The sequence below is a fragment of the Bombyx mori genome, chromosome 25 (assembly GCF_030269925.1).
Source record: "Bombyx mori chromosome 25, ASM3026992v2".
NCBI lineage: Eukaryota > Metazoa > Arthropoda > Insecta > Lepidoptera > Bombycidae > Bombyx > Bombyx mori.
This window is the reverse complement of record NC_085131.1, coordinates 2,400,858-2,412,808: the sequence shown is the minus strand read 5'-3', so window position 1 is coordinate 2,412,808 and position 11,951 is coordinate 2,400,858.

Genomic DNA, 11,951 nt, shown 5'->3' with positions numbered 1-11,951 from the left:
TTGACTTACAATTAAAATTGAACTCTTAAAAATGTATGCATAATTTTATGGTTCCGTATTCATATTATATGAAATCAAATGCTTAGAATTTCGTCCTGATGCTCGTATTTCACAGGTCTCTGATCTTAAGTAAAAACACATCTCATACTACGCCAGAATTCCCTGTACTACGGGAAATAGAAACAAATAGCATAAGTACTTTTTTACTGGTGGTAGGACCTCTTGTGAGTCCGCACGGGTAGGTACCTACCACCGTCCTGCCTATTTCTGCCGTGAAGCAGTAATGTGTTTCGATTTGAAGGGAGGAGAAGGGTGCAGCCGGCAGTAGAAGGGTGCAGGAAGCAGCCGTTGTAACTATACTGAGACCTTAGAACTGATATCTCAAGGTGGGTCGCGCATTTACGTCGTAGATATCTATGGGCTCCAGTAACCACTTAACACCAGGTGGGGCTGTAAGCTCGTCCACACATCTAAGTAAGTGATTCCCAATAGAAATAGATCAAAAAAATAGTGATCAAAATTTTTTTACGGATTATATGACTTGAAATTCATCGCGGAAGTCGGTCGTGATAACGATCTAGATACGTATTTTCTTATCAAAATTATTATCTGGTTCCGGGATGAAATCCACATATATTCCCAATACGTACACACCGGGCGTCCTAACCACGGGCTTTTCAGACTTCGCTTTACCAATTATGACGCGAAAGCTCCACAGAAGTCATTGACCCCGCCTGCTGACATTTACCTAAATAATAATATAATCCGTGCAATATACATAAAAAACGTCAACTTCTCAAATAAGATTTTTTTATTTTTTACGTTTGTTTGGAATGTTCCAATCACAAGATCAGCAAAAACCAGTCAGAGTTTATTAGTACGTTCCCATATAGCCGAGTTTTACACCGAATCTCCTTAGTGGGTCGCAAATCCCACCCACTGGTAGATTCAGCGAAGCACTGCTCTTGCTAGGGCTAGTGCTCACCTACCTATCCGCGCGTTAAAAATAATGTTACATTAAAATATAATACATAATTATTATTTTTTTGCTCTTGTAGGCAGACTAGCATACGGCCCACCTGATGGTGAGTGGTTACCGTCGCCCATGGACTTCAGCAATGCCAAGCCGGTGCCTACCGCTAATAAAAATTAATGTTATATCTTCTTATATTGAATATATTTTATTTCTAAGTCCATTTAAAGAATTTAAGTTCCATGACTTAGCTGTCATGGATCTAACTATTTTTATTGCTTTCGTAGGCAGACGAGAAGCCCACGCGATTATCATAGTTCCTAAAACAAACAGTACCTACGTAGCGTTAGGGACATATCTAACTTGGCCAAGCTACTGCTGAGCTATGTATGGGAACACCTTGGAAGATATCAAATACAGACAGAAGGCACGAGGCCAAAATACTCTCCTTAAATACAGGGTATACGGAAGCAATGAGATCAGAAAGCAATACTTAATTTTGCTCGGGTAGCGGGTGATTTAAGTGTAAAATGAGGTGATACAATGTCTCAAAGAAATTCTCAAAACTCTTACTGTAATGTTTGTGTTCTTGGAACAAATGACAAACGTTATGATCGGTCATACATTTTTATTGCTATATAAGCACGTGTTGATTTTTACATCTTTCTAACAACTACAACGTAATAAAAATGGCGGATCAGTCAAAGACTATATTCTGTAGAGTGGTTATCAAAGACTAATGAGATCAGAAAGACATTAGGTCGCATACATGTTACACTTACTGAACAACATACGGATGTAAAGTAAAGAAAGATCCAAAACTCGGGTGTATGAGGGTCATACACAAAAAGGGTAAAAAAAGTGTTATAGCAATGTCTCATCTAAAAGAGCAAATTGGCGAATATTTGAAAGTATTTAAATCGTAAAGGTACTATATTACTACTCATTTTAATCGTATCTTGTAAAATATTACATTTCATAAATTCATTTTGATGGCGTTAAACATCAAAAAATCTCTTCCTGTGGACTGTTACAAGACGAAGGTATAATGTTTGAGCCATGTTTAAAAATACTTAAAGTACCCTATATATTAAAATTATTTACTTGTAACACAAACAATATAATAAAGATGATAATATTGAGAATAACAAAAATATATCGTTACTATCTGTATACAATAAATCCAATAAACATATGGTTACATGAAATGGAGTCTTTTCTGTGGACGCGATAAAACGACATCAAATTTTTATTTATTCGACCGCATTAAGTTTTTTTTTTTAACTGTTGGCATCACTAAATAGTGGCCATTCCGGCGTTTGATATTTTGTTGTTTCGATTCCAGTGCGAGTGAAAATATATTTTTTATTCCAAAACACACATAAACGTAAAAGATCAAGTGTTCTTTCCTGTTCCAATTATAGACATGTAAATATTATCTATAAAAATGTATATTTATTGTTTTTATATGAGCATTTAGTACAAGTAAATGAAAAGCATGTTGCTTGATTTCTAACCTCAAAGTTAATTTCTTTACGCAAGAGTTTTTATAATACATCTTTTCTGTGGACATCTTTCATGTGGTCCCGATGTCCACCGAAAAGACTATGTCCACAGAAAATGTGTAAGAAACATACCTTAGTAGGTCTAAGTAGAGAAAGTAGTAAGTAGAAAAATAGTTGAACCGAGGGCCTACTCCTTTTTTAAAGTTAGTTAGAAAGAGGTTTGATTTTGGCAACATTTGATATTCTAAGTTAGAGCCTCAAACTTTTTTGTATATTTTATATTCGCAATAAAAAAAAATCTAATCAATGTAAATAGAGGAAACGAAATAAAAAAAATTATTTCTATTGATTTCGTTCAGAGGGTTCAACCCTTGGGTCGTGGGTTGGTCCATATCTTGCTTCGTTTTAGTTCATGCTGATTCAGACGATTCCGATAGTTCTCTGGAAATATTTTGAAATATTCAAAGTCCTTAAATTTCATTACATTGCATATTAAAATTCATTAGCTATCTAAAGAATTATATACGAGTAATATACTATGGCTGTAAAATTATTATCATTCGAAATTTTGTTTTGTTTCATAAGTCCACCGAAGGGATTTTCCTTTCTGTAGACATTATTATTTTATTTTTTATATTCCAATTAATGTGATTATTTTGACATTTTATTTGCGTTTCGGTATTCGTTTATATCAGTGGCTACATGTGTTTGATTATGTTGTCTTAATATATTTTAGCTTACGCTGCATCACAGCTTTTCATCTCTTTTGTAGACTAAATTGTCTCTTCTGTGGTCCGCAAAAATATTAAAATTGCGATTATGCCAAAAATAAGACATATTGATCTCGGTTACAGTGATTAAAAGATTGATAGTCAATACTTAAATAATAAATAGTTTGTTTCACACTGATTCTGAGTTATTTTTTTGCTGCACTTTTTTGTTCTCTATTTGAACATGAACAGTCTTGAGATGTGATCCATAAATTTTTCTACTCAATTATTTAACTATTACCTTTAATTACTGGCCCTCGACTTAGAACCCACAACCATATCGGATTACAAAACCGATTATATGAGGTTCCGTTTCAGAAACTTTCGGATCTCTCAACGAAACTTAGCCAGCGAAACTTTAAATCTATAGGAATCATTATTGATAGAGATTCAAATTAGAAATTGTATTATATTTTGACGTTTATTCATAAGTGAGATTTGGATTTTATAATCAGAATCCATCACGCATTTTGATCGAAATAAGGGTTTGTGTTTATTTATTGCTTTTATTTATTGCTCTGTCCTGTGGTTTCACGTGTGGACGAGCTCACAGCCCACCTGGTGTTAAGTGGTTACTGGAGCCCATAGACATCTACAACGTAAATGCGCCACATACCTTTAGATATTAGTTCTAAGGTCTCAGTATAGTTACAACGGCTACCCCACCCTTCAAACCGAAACGCATTACTGCTTCGCGGCAGAAATAGGCAAGATGGTGGTACCCACCCGTGCGGACTCACAAGATGTTCTACCACCCGTAAAAATAATACATTTTATATTATTAATTGTTTTAATCTTACGGGATTCTTTATACATAAACATTTAAAAAAAATGTTTTATTGTCTTTGCATTAATTTGTGTATATATGAATTCATAGAACGAGCTCACAACGCATCTAGTGTAAAGTGGTTACTAGTGTTGGTAATATTCGTTTCATCTATGTTGTAGTAAAATAGTTATGTATGTGTGTATAAGTCTATCAATGTATGCCTCGTGCAAGAATTAACTTGAATTAAGACGAACGGGCAAGTGTCTTATTTTCAAACTAGCGACCCGCCCTCGCTTCGCTTCGGAAACATTAAAACACACATGAAACCAAAAAAAAAAAAAAAAAAAAACAAGTAGCCTATGTTCATCAGGGACAATGTCGGCTTCTAATGGAAAAAGAATTTTTCAAATCGGTCCAGTAGCTTCGGAGCCTATTCGAAACAAACAAACAAACAAATCTTTCCTCTTTATAATATTAGTATAGATATAGATAGCAGGATGCACCACCCAGTATCGATTTGTAAAGATTTTTCCTACCTATGCTGATAGCCTTGAGGGGCTATTTCAGCTTCGCCCTAACATGTAGGTGACCTCACGGGGCTCAAACCGGAGTGTTTCTAACACTGGCCCTAGCAAGAGCAGTGCTTCGCAGAATCTACCACCGGATCGGAAACGCGACCCACTGACAAGATCCGTCGAAAAATTCAGTGGGCTGTGTCTATGGGTTTTGTGAAGAAGTTATGTCTTTAATAAAAAAAAAGAAAAAACAAAATGTGTGCAATTCACACGTGGTAGAAGTGAAACCTTCCAAAATTAAAATACAATTATCCTAAACGTCTTAAGTATATGTAAAATTTTGTCATTAGTAAATAATTGTAAGGTAGTGCCCTCTGTGAATTGATATTTTAATTTCACGTATAATCTTAAATTAAAATTCACTACAAGAGCTTTCATACACACGTTAGTATTAAAAAATCTCACAGATGGCGCTGTATTAAATAGTATGTATATTTCTGTCTCATTATTTGCTGGCTTCATCCTACACATTTTTGTATTTGTGTCTCTTACCTGTCGTTTTTTTCCGTTGCATCCGGTTTGAAATCACAACGATTCTAAAGAAGTTTTCACTTCAATAACATTGAAATGGTTTAATAAAAACATCTTACCTAAAAGAATCGTTGGAATGACAGTTACGATTATTTAGTAAGGGTAATAAACGAAAGCTTTGTAGGAGCTTTGTGCGTAATCGACAATTTTGCCAATCTATCGGACGATTAATAAGAAATGACATCGTTTATGTGCCTTTCATAACCATGTTTGTTAATCTATATATTAATACGTGAAGCAAAAACTTTGTATCCCTTTTTACAAAAATTGCGCGGACGGAGGAGTATGAAATTTTCCACACTTATAGAGAATATAGAGAAGCAGTGCACAATACTAATATTTTTTTTCAAATAATGCATAAAAGATACATTAAATCAATAATGAAAACATTACACACACTACATACCATGTATTTGACGCACACACGCATGCATACTATTTATTGTCAAACTTTTGTTCTTGACGTCTGTTGTCAAATTGAGAATAGATTAAATATTGTTTGTCTTTATTAATATTTTTTTATAGTGTAGCCTTGGCGAAATTTGTGATTATAGAAGTATAAAATACAACCATAATAGTGTACAAACTTACAATTTCAATTAATTATAGTCGAATTTCGACTACTGCGGGACCACTAGTTTAATGAATTGCGTTTGAGTTATGCCATAATCTTGTATGTCAATACAAGCTTTGAACATTTCGTCTGCTTTTTAAAGTCCAACAATATTTTTATTCCATTTTCGTCTATCGATTTGGTTTTGATCGTGTTCTCATAGCCGGCGAAAACTGTCCACGATATAATATAATTGATTGGTCGCTGTAACTACCTTTTTTTATTGCTTAGATGGGCGGACGAGCTCACTCATAGTTACAACGGCTGCTCACAAGAGGTAATTACGCAAATTATATTTTTTCGAGTTTGATTTTTATTACACGATGTTATTCCTTCACCGTGGAAGTCAATCGTGTACATTGATTGTGTACGTATTTCATTAGAAAAATTGGTACCCGCCTGGGATTCGAACACCGGTGCATCGCTCAACACGAATGCACCGGACGTCTTATGCTTTAGACCACGACGACTTCAACCTTCGACCTTCCTGGATTTACACATTTTTTTTATTTAATCTACCAAATTAACCTCAATTATAACAGAAATTAATGCCCTGTATAAATCATTCATATAAAACAAGTCTACCCAACCACAGCTCAATAACTTTACCAACAGCTGTTGCGTAAGGTGCTCATTATCGAAACATCTACATAATACTCAAATGAGTTATGTCGCATGATTCAGATCCACTTAAGTATTCTATTATATATCCTTCAGCTCATAACCATTCTAACCATTCCTTGTATATCGAATTGAACACGATGCGGGTAACATTAGGTAAGTAGGAACGCAGAATAGGTCCGGTAAATTATTAAAAAAAAAAAACACGTGTGGCACTCGGAGACTGCCGCGGTAAAGCTGTTGCATGGCATTTTTTATCAACTTATGCAATTATAATTAGACAGTAGTCATTTAATATTAAAACAACAATAAAATAAGGCCACGCTATGTTTATAAACATTAACAAAAGCAAAACATTAACTGTCCCCTTCACACTCATAAGCTAGACCGCGCAAGAGAGAGAGATGGGCAGACTTTTCATGATGCGCATGCAGTGCGACTTCGTGAAGCGCAACGTGTGAATGTGTTGAACGCGAACTACATGGTAGGCGAAGTAGGGGGTGTTAGGTTTTATTTTCGTTACGGAATTTCTTGATTCGGTCGCCGCGCTCAAAAGCTATGCAAAAGCTTAAAAACTACTAACAATTCTTTACCCTAGTAATAAACATAGTATATTAATTACCCGAATATCTCATTTCAGATTTTAAATGAAACATCAATTTACATTTGTTTCTAACATATCATTGTAATAATAGACCGATTTTAAAATACGGACGAATCCTTAAGAAAAGCAAATAAATAAATAACCTTATTATTGGAACCAGAGACTGATATATGACTTAAATACGTTTAAATATATTAACAAATTAAATGCTCAGGATATGAAGAAATGCTTGCTGATGATCTTTTCATCTCCTTTTCACCATCGCACCGCCTGCCGCTAGAGTTCATGCACAGTGCGTTTCCAGAGATATTTTTTGCCACTTACCATCCGACTCTCGGATTAATTTCCCTCTACACTGTTTACCGACCGCTATGATATGTCCTTTTTAAGAATAGATTTTCGGAGAATGCTCAGCAGTAGGCAACGGTGCAAGCTTGTGCCCATGGCATTGTTGTCCATGAGCGTCTAACTACTTAACATGAGGTGCGTCGTATGCTGTTTCCCTAAAAAGCAATTAATAAGAATAACAAATCTGTTTATCTCACGAATTCTTGGCTGAGGTGGCTATCGAACACACGACCTTCAGCAATCATTGTCTCTAACTATTACGCAACCATGTTAATCATATCGACGCTGGAAAGGCAAACGTGACTAAGGGACTAGACTAATTTAAAGTTGAAATACCTGAAAAAAATTCTATTTTAACGAATCTAGCTGTAGGATTGAAATGATTTTAATAGTCCTAGAAACATATTTTTTTTGCGCATCGAATATGGTTATTGCCTATCGTTTATGTATAAAGCAGTTATTGTCTTTCAAGCGTCGATATAGTGGTATATACAAAATAACTGTACGTAAAAGCGATTTCGTCATGAGTAAATCCAAACTTATGTTCTTAAGACGCTATTACGCCAACATTATCGGCATACCACTAATTTCTCTCTATTCCAGCGACTCTGAATCAATGAACCGATATCTTGGATTCAATCTACCAAATTATCCCCAATTAAGGGCATTATCCATGGCAGAGCGACGAACAAAGAAAGCTCGAATCGTTAATCATTGTTTACCGATGTCGAAAGTTCCCTGGCGACAATTTATCGTGCGACCGCAGAATAGACGGCCATTCTCGACACGACAATAACGACACGCAATTAGAGGGCTTATTGATGAAACGAATCGATTCTGTATTGTCATTTAGTTGATTGAATGTTTTACTGTCGACGAGGAAAAGTTAATGGTAATTTGATTAATTGCTAGTAATTTAGACTGTGGTATAGTGTTAACTTAATTTAGTCGTTTTTTTTGTTTACCTACCTATTTGCTGGTAGTTCATGGTGCCATTATAGCTTCGCATGGATGGGTAGGTGAGCTCACTGGCTCAACCTGAGAGAATTTGCTAACACTAACCCTAACAAAAGCTATCACCGAATTGAAATCGTGAGTCACTGAGAAGATCCTGTGAGAAACTCAGTAGGCATTTAGTCGGTTTAAGAAATACTTGTCAAACAGTAACAAAAGCAGACTGTTAACACCCTGAAAAGGCGACATCTACAGATCGGGGACTGTAACATAAATAGATAGTAGGTACCGAATCGAGGAGAATGTCAATCTTAGGACGAGCCCTGGATTTGTACTAAACAAAACTGTATTATCTTCTTCTTCTTCTATGTATAAAAATGAATTGTTCGTTAGTCTCGCTAAAACTCGAAAACGGCTGGACCGATTTGGCTAATTTTGGTCTTGAATTACTTGTGGAAGTCCACAGAAGGTTTAAAAGGTAGATTTAAATATGAAAATGCTCGGAATTAAATAAAAATAACTATTTTGTTTTTCCTTTGATTTGTCCCCCGTCGTACGGATTCCTAAGTTTATTTTATACAAAAGTTTAGGTCTTTTATTTATCGATTGAGGCACTACGAAGTCTGTCGGGTCAGCTAGTTCTGTATATATTTTTTTCGTATTAAAACAAAACTGTGTTTTAAAGTAGCTTTGTTTATTGTGCTTTAACACCGATCAAACAAAATTGATTTTAACGAAATTTTTGATACGAAGGAATATATATAGGCTTCCATTCATTCCACTACTGAGCACGGTCTTAAAGTGTATTCCACGGTGACGAATCCACCTGCAAAAATATCGTGACTAAAATATACCGATTTAGTAAATTGGCCAAGCCACTAGTGCAGTGATTCTCAACCACTGTTCCGCGGCACTTTTGGGTGCCGTCAAATTTCAAAAGTGTGCCGCCAAATTTTGCGAATATATAATAATGTTAATGTTATTAAATTATATCATTTTAAAAGAAAAATATTTGAAACATGAATATATATTTAAATCCACAAAAAAAATATATTATAGTATATTTTAGTTTATTTCGTATATAAAAATTTTTTGATAAACTATTTATGCAGTGTGTTGTAGTAAGCAAATAATTTTTATCTTTATTTTGTGTGCCGCCAAATTTTGAAATCGTTAAATATGTGCCGCAACAAAAAAAAAAGTGTGAGAATCACTGCACTAGTGTATTTTAATTCGTATCTCTTTGTCTAAGGCCAATCAGGAAAGCGATACTATTAATCTCTCGAGAGGTATTGTGTTGTGTCCCTGACGGGCCTGTTCTCTCTATGAATAATGGCTGGCTCTGCTGAAATATGAATAAACCTCTCATTTTCGCTGTTTCAAATATGTAAAATTTAGATAAATTGAAGATCTCGTTCCTTTTTAAAATAGCATTGTTACTGGTTTTTTGACGCTGTAAGGATCGTCCGTTTTGTTTTTGCTTACCAATTCTAGTAACCTCGAGGAGTTATTCTAGATTCTCAAGTCGTCGTGGCCTAAAGGATAAGACGTCCGGTGCATTCGTGTTGAAGTGACGCACCGGTGTTCGAATCCCACAGGCGGGTACCAATTTTTCTAATGAAATACGTACTCAACAAATGTTCACGATTGACTTCCACGGTGAAGGAATAACATCGTGTAATAAAAATGAAACCCGCAAAATTATAATTTGCGTAATTACTGGTGGTAGGACTACTTTTGAGTCCGCGCGGATAGGTACCACCGCCCTGCCTATTTCTGCCGTGAAGCAGTACCTAATGCGTTTCGGTTTGAAGGGTGGGGCAGCCGTTGTAACTATACTGAGACTCTAGAACTTGTATCTCAAGGTTGGTGGCACGTCTACGTTGTAGATGTCTATGGGCTCCAGTAACCACCTAACACCAGGTGGGCTGTGAGCTCGTCCACCAATCTATGCAATAAAAAAATAAAACTATTATTATCCTTTAGCATCGAGAGTGGATGAGGTATGTCCTTCAGGAAGGACGTGTGGAAGGCGACAACAACGGCTGACTGTTACTTAATCCGGGTCACGATGGTGATTCCACTATAAGGAGATCATCGCGTCGTATTGTTACTATGAGAAAGTGTTTCGACGTTGTCTCCATAGACTTATGATGTCTTAAATATTCTTAAAGACTTACATGCATCATGTACCAAGTTGCTCAAACGTCTTACTTAAATAGGGTTCTGATTCGAATTCAGTCTTAAAATCACACTTTTGATACACAAAGACAGTTGTAACACACACACACACACACAAACAACCGTATCTTGACACTGCCAACATTGATAAATTATATATGGCAGTGTACTGTTGGCAATATTTCATCAGTAATTACGACTGTCTGAAATCGGCGTGTTCCAATGAGGCCGGTTGTGACGTAATTGTTATATTTTGACAGACAGCAAGTTGAGCGACGAAGGCTCTCTAGTTGTCATCGATGACATTAATAACAGATTTATTCGTTAAATGCTTGTCCTTAAATGCTGTTTTATTGGTACAAGGGGCATAGTGAATCTGAAGCCTTGGTCATCAGAGACAATGTGGCTATACTTGAGACCTTGGAACTTGTATCTCAAGGTGGGTGGCGCATTTACGTTGTGGATGTCTATGGGCTCCAGTAACCACTTGACACCGGGTGGGCTGTGAGCTCGTCCACCAATCAAAGCAATAAAACAAAAAAAAAAGACATTACCACTTCGGCAAAAATTTGCAGGACTATCTATAGTCCTACTACAGACTCAGACGCAAGATTTCCTACCAGTAAAGACTGTGTAATGGATATTGGACCCTTCAGACTGGAACGGATGAAATGCATCAGAAATAGGCTACAGAATGGCACAAAGTCATACGGACTTTCAACACTCCCCACAGACCTAAAGATAGGAAATTAAAGTAAAAGACCTGCTGAAGAGTCTTCATCAACCATGGCCTCCATGATAAGCCCGATTAAGAAAATGGCTTATTTGGTCTGATGTTACCTGTACGCAGTCTTACATAGAAACTTTTATTATCTGATGGATACTAAAGGCAGCTAGATACTGATGTATCTGGTGAGATGGCTTCTCTACTTCTTTAATGAACCTTAGCTGACTCGTGACCACATTATATATCGTTGACATACTCTTCAGCCGGTATGTACAGCATCACCTTGAATGCAACGACATACAGGGTGTTAAATTTTAAGAACGCACGCAAAGAATCATTCAGAAACACTTAATAGTTCACGTATAAATAATTAATAATAAATAACTGTGAACAAATCGGCAGAAACTGACATACACATAGGGAGAACGAGAGAGAGAGAGAGAGAGAGAGAGAGAGAGAGAGAGAGAGAGAGAGAGAGAGAAGAGAGAGGACACTTTATTGCACACCAAAACACATCAGAAAACAGTCAACAAGCAGATACGTTTGTACAATAGGCGTACTATAATACAATACACATACTTATATGCTTTTTAAATATATTAATATATAGATAATAAACACCCAGACAAAGAACAAATAAAGTTGTTCAGCACACTAATGTTTTCCTGATGTAACAATCGAACTTCCGACCCTCAGTGCAAGAGTCAAGGGCACTAATTACTGCACCACCGTATCAGTCAAACAAGATTTGATATAACTATATATGACGGCGCGTCAGAG